Raw genomic sequence first — 13,741 nt, 5'->3', positions numbered from 1 at the left:
TAAAATTTCAAGCTAAGATCCCTCCAATTTTTGTACAACAGATTCTTCTACAAATAAGCAGTGCTGTGGTGTCCTCCGCCCTCATCCTTGCATACCACACAGCAAGAGTACATGAAATAAAATGTTAGTTCTTGAAACAAGATGAGCATTGACAAGTGAGGTGACTTCTTCCTTTATTTGACATAAAGATGTTTTACATGAGCATCAGAGTTTTCTCTCCAGTGCATACAGATTACAAATAATGCAATGTACAGGCTACAAAACCAATATTTTTGCCCTACTTCTATTAACATGTGACACTCACAACAGACAGGATGGAGCTGGAGAAAATAAAAAAATGCCTGTATAGCTTCCCACCATTCGCTTTCTTCCCAAGTTTGCCCTCCCCACATCTCCCTTTCTTGTTACCGGGACATAGAAATTCCCGTATATGATATAACTACTTCCTCTGACTCAAAAAGACATTTTGTGCTGAAAAAAGATTTAAAGAGGGCAAAGGGATGGAAGCTTCTGTCTTGATTTTTTATTTTTAATAAACACATACACTGGCATACAAGCTATACAAGCTGGTCAGCAGTCTTGCTATTTCAGCATCCTGACTTTGCCAGCGGCTTTCAGGAAAGCCATCTTTTTTTCAGTCAAACTTTACAGGTTACTATTGTCACCAGGGCCCACACAAACACTCACTCATGGCTGTGCCCCCTTGGCTAAGCACATCAAATAGTCTTTCCTCAACTTTGAAGATGATCCAAACAGTCATCTCATCAACCTTCTTTATTGCACACTACTAACCTTTGAGGAATTTCATTGTTTCTCAAGGAAAACCTCATGATTTTCCACTGACACGTTTGCATTGCTGAGCAGTACTTCTGTCCTCATGGTGGGTCATAACACATTAAGAATAATAAAATCTATCCCCAAATGAATTCTTTGTCCAGTTTGAGTTGTGACACCAATAGGTACATCCTAAACTCTCTATTACATTTCCAAATCCCTGTAAAGCTGTAACATATTCTGACACTTTTTTTTTCTCTCTTTATGCTGCCATCCAGTTTTTCCAAAGGAAACACAGCAGTTCTTTTCATGAGCTTTTTGAGAATTTCAGAGGCTGACACTCAGCCATGCAGTAATTCCTAGAAAAAGTAAAGCAGAACAACTGAACATTTGAACTCCCACAAATAACCCCCACAATAATTTTCCACATGACCCAGAAGAATTATTTTTAGAACCAGAAAAGTAGCTTTATTCTCTATTTCCATTTAGTCCTTGTGATGTTGGAAAGGACATTCAGTAAGGACGAGTAGTATTATTTCTCCGTGATGTGTATTCACTTGGAAAAAACTATAATTCCTAGAAGTACCAGCCATGATGAAGACACACTGTTCTAAGTGCTGTGTAACTTATGGTAAGAGACAGCTTCTGCCTCCTGAGAATTTACAATCAAAACAGTTGAAACAGAGAAAACAAGGGGATGAGAAGTCTGTTTTGCAGGCAGGGGATCTTCCCTCGTTTCCCATTTTGCCACACAGTTTTGTGTGAGACAGGACAAGCCATCAATCTTTCTAGACTTTAGACTCTACTCCCTGTTCAATCACGAGTGTCTTCTGCCTTGACTATCTTCCTATGAACTGGGAGGTTTTGCCAGAAGCACTCAACTGCAGCTTTTCTGAGGGCCACCTAAGATCCAGTAGGCAACTTCCCTCTACCCCTGATTTTTGTTTTCATTTTTTCACTCTCCAGCACTTGGGGGCATTAGGTGCCATTGGGTGGTCATAGAAGAGCCTCAGTGGTGCAAGTCAGACCACTGCATTTCCAGTTTTGACACCCCCATGACTTCAGAGCCCACGGAAATTCATGTTATTTCCATAGTATCTCTGTTCTATTCACTTCTCAGCCAATACAAGTTGCTCAAAACCACAGCAAATAAAAAATGCCTATGACCGCCTTACAGGACCCCACCAGTTCTTGAATTCTATCAAACCTTCAATTATTGTAATACTAAGGGGAGATACATAATGTGCTATCTTGCATGATATAGTAATACTTCCCACACAAATTTACTTGAGTTATTTGCTAATCTCTTACTTATTTCTACAGCCTGAGAACAATCAACACGCAATGACAAATGCTGTGTAAGCAGCTTTTTCTGTATGAAACTACACAGAACTTTAATTTCCATGCCACTGTAAATGAAGCCATAAATTCTATTTACTGTAAAAGCCCATTACTATATATCAATTACAGACTAACACAAATTTTGATGCACACAACTAAAATGCATTGCAGCAAATGGTTGTGGACAGCATGATACATTAAGTCCCAAGAAAATGCTGATGCTGTCCACAGATGGGTGATTTTCTTAGCAATTTTTTTTTTTTGGTGAGACAGAATAGGGTTTGTGCATTGAAAACTTCTGAGATCAAATATAAAAATATAATAAATATAATTCTGAGATCAAATATAAAAGCTCCTGCAAATGCCTCAGCAACTATTTTAATACCTATTTTAGTAGCTAATAGTAGATGTAATCCAAACGTATTTATAAGCCACTCATTTATTTCTGAAAAACTTTCTAGAATTGGTACACAAGCATTCATTTACCCCCATTGCTTTTCTCCCTGTTACCTACTACAGCAATCATGCCAACAGCAAGATGCAAGCAACCCATTTCCATTTTTAAACAGTTTCCATTTTTCTGTCTTTTTCCTGAAGTCTTAGCTTTTCCAAACGCCAGTTCCTTGGGACCTATGAGCTCCATTCGAAGTCCATGAAAATCAAGGGGATGCATCAGTTGGTTAAAATAGGTTTGGGATTTGTGCCTAGGCTCCCAGCACAGGTGAACCAGGACCCGGTTCATCTATGGGCTCCTCCTTAATATTAAAAGTACATCAGAACCTCCCATAGCATTTATAGTCCTACTTCTCAGAATAAACTAGTCTACACAGACCTTTTTGTGCTGTGAAACACTGCAGATGAAATACCTTGGCTCAGCAAATGGTTCTTTTCAAAGCTTTCACTTCTGCAGTTTCTCTCTTCCAATATCCAGTTGACACATCAATAGCAACACTGATACAGGTTCAGTATCCATATTTAATACACTTTTTTTTCATGTCAGTTTTATTACAGATCTATAGAACCTAATTATATGCACTCAGTTTGGTACTGACTTTTAAATCTTGCTTTGTTAATTGTAGTGTTTGTTATTTTTCGTGGGTTTTTTTCTTTTAGAAAGGTGGCTGAACATTTGAGTGATTTTTAAGCTCAATAAAGATTCCATGAGAATAATCATTTTTAAGAAACCACTGAAAAGCTTCTGTGAGAACAATACAATTTACAGTCTATCAAAAGGAAAAATTCCAATTACAGAATTTTTTATTTAGGAATTTTGTACAGCGGATTTTACTTTGTGGTCTCATCCAAAATAGCACAGAACACTTCAGACACTCATGAAATTTTGTATGTCATCTCTCCTTTATATATAGACACGTGACATACCATGTTACTTATGTTAAGCAATTTGTATTAATTTGCATGTTATAAAAGGTTATTTTGCTTTTATCCTCATTTTATGGGTAGAAATAGTTAAACGATAGACTGTAGGAATGTCACAGGAGATATCTGTCTCCCTCACTAATGTACAGGGCACAGCTCAAGATCTAGGACTACGCAGAAATTCATTTACCGTGAAAACACATGCAGGAATATTCTCAGACCATATTTGACAAACGAGACAAAACCACCTTATCGGTCCTTCTTCATTTGCCCCTTTCCATGAGCCCTTCTCTGCCCTGTTCTGGAGCAAATCAGATTATTTTTAATACAATGTGTCGCGACGTTACTGTTGTGTTATCTCAGCAGGGAGCAGGCTGCTGGTGAAAGCCGGCACTCGGCAGGGACCAAGTGGTGCTGCAGCTGCACACTGTGCATTATCCCACCAGATGCTCTCGGAGGGAAAACTCCCTTGTTTTTTTTCCCCTGATCCCTTCCACTGCTCATGGTTGGAAAGAACTTGGAGAGAAGTTAAGAGTCCAAGGGGAGTGGGAAGGCAAAATAAATTTTGTGGCTGAACTCTGGCACCTGATAGGTAGCACAGTGCAAAGAGGCTGAGAGTGTCCCAGCACAGCAGGAACGTGCTGCGCCTGCAGCACAGGGTTCTGTGTGACCCCAGCAAGCAGCAGCAAATGGCCAGAGGTTAGTATCTGTACCTCCTAATTCAGGCACTGCAGTCCAGCTCAGTGCCACTAAACTCACGAGGACTCTCCCCACTGAATCCACGGCGATGAGACCCCTGCACAGGGAGAATTTTGCAGTAGGCATAAAATTTTTATTCTTTTGGGGGGACAGTCTATGAATCTCCTCCTTCCAATGAGAACCCACATATGGATGAATTTGCATTTTGCTGCTTTTTCAGTTTGCAAATCTAACAAAATAATTCTATCTGCAATTTTTTAATAGCAAAAATCATCATCATCAACAAGTCAGAATTTAGAGAGGCTTTTTTTTTCTTAGGTTTTGTTCCTTTTTGTACCTCAGTGAATGAAAACTCTGATTCTGGAGAGCCCAAGAGAAATTCAGCCATAATTCAAGCAATCATATCCACATCTCCATGAGTGTGCAGGGTCAATGTGCCGGATTCTGTTTGCTTAGGTGGCTGTCATCATTATCTGATTTTTTTCTCTCCATGGTCAATGGCTGTACCGAGAAGCACGTTCCATTTATACAAATAGCATTTTAGTTCTTTAATTAAAATGCAGCATAATCAGAAACAATTGAACAGACATCACCGAGGAACAAGACAGAACAGCTTGTAACACACAAGCCAGAGTATTAAGGCTGTAGACCATTTTCATTTGTTTCCTTATTAAGGAACATAAATGAAGCCTTATATTATTTGAAGATGCTTAGAGAATATAGGTATGAGCACTTGGTGGGTTAATCACTCTCAGACAGAAGACTATTGGTAATTTCTTTAATTACAGTACAACTAATCAAACACAGAAAACTCAAAAGAATTGGCCGGTTCCTATGGATTAGACTGCAGGGGTCCCATCTAATTTCAGCGACTTAACCCACGATTTCAAGTAATGCATTTCAACTCGAACTTCAGAACAAAACCCAAAGCTGTACAGCAGATGGTGAGGTTACTATACCATTTTCTGTATTTTTATTTAATACAGCTACAGCTGAGGTTTGGTGGGAATAGAATATTAACAATAAAGTAAACTTATCGAATGAAGTCTCTTTCTATGGAGTTAGTATAATCAGTTTAAACTTGCTGCAAAAACATAAATTCATAAACTCTTAAAAGCCACCTAGTTTCAACCTTTGTTCAAAAGAGCAAATACAATTGTCAAAGCAAATGCAATTGTATATACTGCTTCTTTTGTCTGCTTTAAGGCATTAGTGTTTAAGACTGGAATTTCTTTTCTTTATATTGCTACCTAATTACATTTATTTAGGGGTTTCTTAATGTATAAAATAAGTTACTTTCATTAGCTTAATATTTTCCTGAATTGTAATCTAGTTCTTTTTCTAATTATTTTTTAATATGCATTTCTCATATTTTTAAAAGTCTTTTATAAATTAAGATGTTTACACTTGGCTAATTCTGACATAAAAAAGAATGAGAGCAGCGAATCAGGAATCAACTCTTGGTAGAGAAGACCTAAAGAATCTTAAATGTATTCACAGTGACACATGGAATAATAATTACTTTTTCATGGCGCTATAATGGAGGAGGTAATAGAGTATATTACAATGCATGAAAATAATACCCTGTCTTTAATCCAACATATGGTTTTCATGAAAGATGAACTTAAATTACAGAGCAACCAGGGGGAAAAAAAAAGGAAGGTTAGCAAGTGAACACAGGGACAGACAATTTACTACCTTAATATTAATACAGAAGGAAAAATATCTTTCTGGCAAAGCCTGTTGACACAAGGACGAAAAGTCAAATTTCAGGGAAATTCCCTTCATCAAATACAGCAGTTGGAAAGAATGTAAGCACAATCCTTTGCTCTCCCATCTTAAAACAGAAAGGAATTACCCCAAAACTTTCAGATACCTCTAGTTTTTCATGGCTAGTTTGTAATATGAATTTCTGCATCTCAGTTCTCCAGAGAGCCTGGTATCCTCCTGCCTAATCTCATTTATGGTTCAGCCAATTCCCACCTTGAATATTCTAGAAGCCTTCTGACCTCAGATGCACACAGTTAATTCTTCTTAGTAATTTATCTTATCCTTCTTTTCAGCTAATTCAATTACTTCTTGATTAGTGATACAAGACAAAGAAGAAAATAAACCTAGTATATCATTAATGAGCAAAGTCAGGAAATTCACCTAAAGGTTTCCACGAGAGGTCTCTTCAGCGGACCCCAATGACATGAGAAATGAATGGAGTATCTCAGTGCCGTCCTCCAGAGTGTTCCTGATGCAGCAGGACTAGTTACATGCCGCTGATGTTCACTTGAGCTGGTCTTGCTCAGCTTACAGCCAGTGCTATGGGTTTCACTCATCCTCCAACATCTCTGCAGTAGGACACCCTACACATGCCAACGCACGTCTTCTACCTCTGCTTCTTGAGGCAGCACTTGGAGTTTGACTTCCTTCAGAGCCTCACCTCAGCATGCTACTGCCACATAATACACGGGGTTTAATTCTCTGGCCGTCAGTCCTCTACCCTTTTTCTGATCTTTGGTGCCACCATATAGCTCTCTCTCCCACACTGTTGCTGCAGAGCACTGCCATTGCCCAGATACCAACCAAATTAAGCCTGCATACAGGCAATACTGCCTTTCATGTCTGCTGATAATCTTTCACCACTCCATATCCATTAAATATGGATTCGAGAAGCAATCAGAGCATTTAAGAAGTAATTACTGTGTACTGGTTTCTGCAAAGGAACGAGACAAATTAGTTATGAAGTAATTATGGGAGAGATCTTTTCAGGACTTCTGTAGAAGGAACAGCAACAACTGTAATGATTGATTTTTAACATGAGTTTCCAGTCCACCCTTCTACTTTATCTGACTGGCTAAAATATTCAAAGAAACAACAAAACATCTTCAGACAAATATTAAGTCAGAATAAAACTGTTTAGCCTCTAGTAAGCATAAGGAAGTACATTTCCTGTTATAAAAAGAGTTTTAAAACCTTCTTGGAGCAAATGAAATGAGAAAGACAACTGGTCTCCGTGACTGAAGATACAGACTGGGAAAAAATCACCTCTTCCTCTTTGGAGAGTAGTGCAATTTCCCTGAATCCCAATTCCCCAGTTAAAAAATAGGAAGAATGACACTTCATTATCTCATACAGATGATATAAAAGTAGACACTTGTGCCTCAGTGAAGGCTAGGAACTGCGTAAGTCACAGGCAGATAGCTGAAGACAGAACTGACAGTTAACTCAGAAACTTGCTTATTCCAGAAATGTTGGGTTAGAGTTATCCAAGTTAAGATGTAGTACTGCATACAAATACAGTGAGGCAGGCTGTTCTCTGAGACTGCGAAGCCCAGAAGTAATGAATGATTTGCTGCACGTGCATTCATGACGAGCTTTGCTGACTACTGAAAAGTTTAATCAAACACACAGAGGGTTCCCAAAATATTTGAGCAGATACTTAGGCAGACTGTTCCTTCTACTATCTGCACTCTTAACAGCATATACTCCTTGTACTCTTAAAACAGTCCACTTTGCTTTAGCTCCAGCCAAAGAGGATATGAGAGGAAAGTGGAAGGCAAATTCTGCTGGTCCCAGAGCTCCAGGGAGTCCTCCTACTAGTTTGTTAAATTGCACCGTTAAAAGACTTACTCTTCTGCAACTTCAGAGCTGCTCGGCAAGTATGCGCATACATGAAAATATTTTTCTCGTACCAACTTCCTCCAGTTGGAAGAGGATTGCTCTTCTAGTAAATACCACCAAATGACACAACTGTGCACTGCTGCAATATGCAAGACATAACATTTAATCTTGTAAGTGAAAATTATAATAAAATGCATATGCTCATGAAGGTTAAGAAGTAGATACGTAGCTATACTGAGCTAAAAGTAGTTTTGCTGCACAAAAAGGAGATTATGAAGAATATAAAAAGGCATTATATTCCACCATGTAAAATTGCTACACACATGCACAAAAGCAGATTACCTGAGAGTTTTTAGCATTCATCTAGCTGTCCTTTAATATCATAAATAGAATATTGTTATCTCCAGTGCAACTAAATGATGCTACAAAAGGTGATTTCAGATAAAGAGTAAGAGAGAAAGCTGATGAACCCTACAAAAATAAACATTCTGTAGAGATGAAGATGTTTCTGCTATCACAGATAGATTACAGTAAAAACTACTTACAGTCAGAACAGTGTATAATCAAAATTATTTCACAGAGTTTGCCACATGGTACCGCAGCAGCCTTAAATATTTCAGCAATCAAAAAAGGTGTCACCTGGTGTCATGCTCAGATTCATGTAAGTACTCTTCTGGTTATTAGCTCAAAAAACAAGTAAATGTCATAGTTTGAGGAGACTTGAGCACCAGAACATGTTTCAAATGAAAAATTTTACACCCTGTCTCAAGAGACTGTATTTTTCTCAAGCGACTGTATTTTTCTCAAGCAGCAATTCAGGATATCCCAAGCTCTCCAGTATCATTGCAGCTCCATTCTCTTTATATTCTCTAGTGTTACCATGTGCTTGGCTTAAAAACAGGACCATTTTCATCAAGGCTTATTTGGCCATTGTACTTTTGGAATTAGGAGATCACCAAAGGACCCAGTTTAGTATAATGACAGTGAATAGGCACGACTTTGGCTTAACAGGGAAGTATAAATTCTGACTAATGAGGATACATCCACCTTGTGCCAACTGGTTAAGCGGTGCTTACGCAGATGTTTAATATATACAAACTTCTCAAATCCAATCTTTTAATTAAAAATTTATCATAAAAATGAAGATGCTCAGCTGAAGGTGACTGCTTCATCCAACGTCACAGACGACATTCTCTTATTTCATTTAAGTCTTTGAAGCATAATTTTGAGCAATGTCTTCTTTGATCACCACACTAGAGGGGACCCTGTAGTATTTATACTGTGTCACATACTGGTTATTGGATGAAGTAAAACAGTCCGGTCAGCGTTAAGCTGTCATTGCCACGTCTTTGTTATGTGTAGCGGTAGTGTACTCTATGCTGCTAGAGGCGAAACCACAACCAAAGGAACTGCTCCATGTAAAGCAAGGAAAAATGATTTGTTTTCCCTTGATCCACAGGAACAGGAAACTTTTCCAGGGAGGAATGAGCCCATAGCCAGCGGCTGACTATTCAGTCCCTGTGCCTGCTCGCTGCTGGCCAGCGCTATGGGTCAGAAAGGAAACGGAGCACGGGCCTTCTCCTGCCATAGGAGAGGATTTGGGACAGCCCTGATGTCCACACTCCTCCTGCACTGTATCTGCTGGGCAAGTATCTCCCACCCAGCAATAAGCAATGTCCTATTCATGTCATACAGTGCTACGCAGCTATTTTGGATGCACTGCAGTCATTCTGTATGTAGATGTGTGTATCCTGTAGGCATAAACTTAGCGACCACTGTTAGGAAATTTGTTGAAGGAGCAGCATTTCCTAGCAAACGCACATTCGTAACTCTCCCTGAAACAAGGGTTCCAGTATAACTGTGGTCAAAATCTGGTCCAAAGGAAGCTATGCTTATTTATATTCTGGAGACAGATTTGAGCCCTTAGTATCTTGTTTTCCACATTAACTTTAACAAAGCATGCCTTTTCTGAGGCTTGCTAATGAGCCTAGCATACTTAGGGAAAAAATGTAAAATATACAAACAAACTCACAGTCAGATGGGTTTTTCCAAGGCCTGGAATGAAACCCAGAGAAATAAGGAATAAATGTTATGTCCCTCCAAATATCTTACAAACTCTGACAAACTAAAAAAACCCAACCTTGATTTTCTGGCCAAATCTCCCAGCTGCTTTTGCAATTCATAATGGATCTGGCTGAAGAGTTGGTTCATTTTTATAAATCCAGTTCCTTTTCACAAAAATGTTACTTTAATAACATCCAAATCCTGATTATTTTGTGCTTAAAGCCAAACTTTCTTAAAAGACAGTGCCTTTTCCTGCAATGCACTTTCACCCAACATATATGAAAACACCTCTGAGTTTCTTTTGGAAAGAGTGTGCCCCTTCCAGAACCAGTGTTGTTACTCAGAGATTAGGATGAGTGCATTTGAGAGGAAAAATAATAAATCAAGTTAGAAAGATAGCATCTAAAATCCTGGTGATCAGTAAAACTGTCAAAACATGCAAGACACTAAATCTTCAGAAACCACGTATGTTCAAAATTCAACTAATTGGTGAACAACCAATGCAAGTTCCAAACTGACAGTATCACTCCAAGTGCCAGAATACACAAATGTCAGTTTTTGAAGGATGTATTTCATTGTACTTCCTACATTTCATCAACGCTAATCAGCACTGGATTCTCAAGGATTCTTCTACCTTCTTGCAGGTGTAACATTTTCAAAGATTTGCTAGCTAACGAACTTTTATGTTTTTCTTACAAAATTCATGAGTAGTGTGTATTTTCTACCTAAACCGTTGTAAGCAGAAATCAGAAAACATTTTTGTTATGTATGGACACAGTTATTCATGCAATTGTATAACATTTATGTGCAAATACACACATTGCAAATACACGTGTGTTGTAATCTGACTCACCTGAGCACATTCTCAACATTAGTTTTTTCCTGTCAAATGACACAAAAATAATCCTATAGGAAACGAATGCATTTCTCAGAAATGCATATGCTAGGCTTGCCACAAAGCCTTTTTCTACTTCCAAGCTCCATTACTCAAAATAGCTGTAGCTCTGAAGTATTTCCAAAAGGCTGGCAAGACACAAAGCAGCTTTCACATGTGACTTGCAGCCACTTGTTTCTCACCTACTAAGTGACGGTGAAGGGGTCTGGAGAGGTCTTGACCAGATTAAACCATTCCTCCACCATATGCACCACAAGTCCATATGTAGCCACTCCTCACAATGTGCCTGTCTTCCGCACAGACACCATACTTACAGAAGTAAGTAATGTAACTTCTGACATCTTATAAACTTTTTCTGAAGGACAACACAACAGATCTTCACCAGGGTGTCTCTAATGCCACCACATACAATAAACAGCCACTTTCAGCCCTCAAATAAATAGTCCACAGAATTTTCCTTGATGAAAAGTTAGGAAACAAAGTGTATCGCATTAAATCACACCAGCGTTTGCAGACTGTCCTTCAAAGAAGCTGCCTACCAAGGTCAAAAAGCAGTCACCTGAAAAGGGATTATCACCAAACAGAGATTTAGATGGAAATTTAGTTTCCTCGGATTATGTTCTCCAGCTAGTCTTTGTTAGGAGGAAAGCACTTCTTGCCATACTTCCTGAGCATGTCCTCACTTTCTACTGCACAGCACAAGACACAGCCACCTTCCTGTTCACTTGTGTTAACGTTAGACAAGAGGCCAGCTCAGTAAACCAAATCTTCAGAAACTAAAGGGAGAACAAAGACAGCAGATTCTGTCATACAGCAAACCTTACCAAGTTTCCCAAACTAGTATGATTTGAACCAAGTGTCATCAAGCACAGACAGGCACCCATCAACAAAAGAGTTAAACAGCAGCAACCTGGAGCTCAAAAGCTCATGTCTCCTCTCCTCAAAAGTCAGTCCTGGGGTATTTCAGGGAGCAGAGCTCCAAGCCGAGCACCAGCAGACCTACAGGATGATAAGGACCTTGAGAATTCCAGAGTTTGCTGCTCCAAAAATACACTGTTTGATCAGCCTGCTGTCAGAGCCGATTCCTACTAAAACAAACATTTAACATGTGCAAATACTAAAAGATGAATTTCCTGTTTGAACAGTCAGCGTAACAGAAAATTGCCAAAAGAATCATTGCAACATCTGTCAACGTAACCAACCAGCTACCAGCCAGAAAACAGGACAACCATCATCTGTCATCAAGAGACAGAAAGAATGTCCCAGCAAAGCCTTCCTCTATCAAATTCCCCCATGGAGACAAATGATGAGCAGGACAAGGTGCAAGCAAGACAGTCGCTGTGATCTCCTACCCTTCCCTTCATACCCAAATAAGCTAATAATCAGCTCAGGAGTGAAAGTACCTTTGGTGCTTAGCTCAAAGGATACATGAAAGCAGCAAAGGAACCACACTCTGGGCAGCGACATGTTTGAGACCCGTTCTGCTCTGCCCAAAGATGCACTGCACTGATTTGTGTACGACCACAGTGCCATTTCCCTCAGATATCTGAGTTAACAGAGCTTACAAGCCTGGCCAAATGTCCACAGCAGACATGTAAAGACAGGGTAATGATGGCAATGACAAGTCATTAATATCAACAAAAGACTGCTTCAATTTTTTTTTAATAAATATTTCCAATGTCTTTGCTCATTTTCTAAGCATTCACATATTCATCATCACTCACTTTCAATCAATTGATAATAAAAAGTTTTAAGTTCTGAGCGAAAAGGTGTTATTGCTGACAGCTCATTGCACACTTGTGCTCAACAGAAGCAGGTGTGTACTGGTACCCACAGGTGTGTCACAGTCCTCAACATTTCCTTCTTGCAGGACAGCATGGACTCACTCTGAAAAGCTGTCTGTATGTGCAGTGGGACACTCTCACGCCATGAGAGATGTCACTTAATCAGTAGAAATGATGCTGATACAACTATGGGGTTTTTTAACCTATTTCAGGAACCAAAAACTCCTCTATTGCCTGAGTACCTGAAAAGTTATTACAGTTGTGTGCAGTGAGAGGGTAAATGTTATCAATTTTGCTTTAAAAATCATGTTAAAAAAGCAGAAGTAGCCAAATTAAATCTAGTCTAATTTGCCCAGTCAGTTAAAGAATCCTCCAGTGCCAGGGAGGAGGCTTCTGGCCCTTCTGGCCAGGGGAAAATTTCCTTTGTGAACTTGCTGCCAATGGAAATCTAGTGAAGAATTTTCTGAGCCAGTTCTTACTATTGTGGCGTATGGAACATGCCAGGGGAAAAAGAAAGAAGAAAAAAGAAAAAAAAAAAAAGAGTGTAGCAGAGCAGTTTATAATATCTCAACAAGAATATGCTAGACTAGCAGCAGCAAGACACAACTGATTTCCAAACGCTCTCCCCCTGGATACCTGCACGAAGCCTGCAGGGAGAAACTGAGCTCACTGCCATTTCAGCCACAGCTTGCATGCCTGGGATTTGTAAATGCGAACAGGGCCCTTAACTTCCAAAAACCTTTTTCCTGTTTCTATTTTAAACTAAAAGGAGCCCCTCAGAACTTGTAGAAGAAGGCATATCCATAAATCTCTCCAGTCTCAGGGCACCTAAAGCGCCAGCGTGAAATGTCGCATTTGCAATTTGTTGCAAGTTTGCTGACTGCTATTTGTAACACTATAAAATCACAGAAAATAAAAATGGAGAAAAAGAAAGCACTTGCCACTGCTCAGCACTGACACCTGCATTAGTACATCTAACATTTCCACTGTTTTAAACTGTTTCCAGCTTACTTCCACACACTGCTGATGGTAGTTTCCCTTGTTTCCTTTGGGAAACCACACCCAGACATAATCCCCCTCATTATGAAGCAGCTCTTCTCAATATCTAAGCTCAGTATTCTTTTTTCCTTAATTTTATTTTACCAGTCTTAATTACGCTTTTTCCCCTCATTTTAAATTACTCCTTTTTTACTTT

The 13,741-nt window shown here is 39.2% G+C and overlaps 1 long non-coding RNA gene across 1 annotated transcript in view; it reads right to left on the bottom strand.

Moving 5' to 3' along the window:
• Nucleotides 1–697: 697 nt before the first annotated feature.
• LOC128140372 (uncharacterized) overlaps nt 698–13,741 on the bottom strand; it is a 59,838-nt gene continuing 46,794 nt past the window's right edge. The window contains exon 3 of the long non-coding RNA XR_008234706.1: nt 698–1,133. This is a non-coding gene — a long non-coding RNA (uncharacterized LOC128140372). The remainder of the gene's footprint in view (nt 1,134–13,741) is intronic.

The sequence above is a fragment of the Harpia harpyja genome, chromosome 4 (genome assembly GCF_026419915.1).
Source record: "Harpia harpyja isolate bHarHar1 chromosome 4, bHarHar1 primary haplotype, whole genome shotgun sequence".
Lineage (NCBI taxonomy): Eukaryota > Metazoa > Chordata > Aves > Accipitriformes > Accipitridae > Harpia > Harpia harpyja.
The sequence above is the reverse complement of the archived record's forward strand: the minus strand, read 5'-3'. Positions and strand labels throughout refer to the sequence as shown.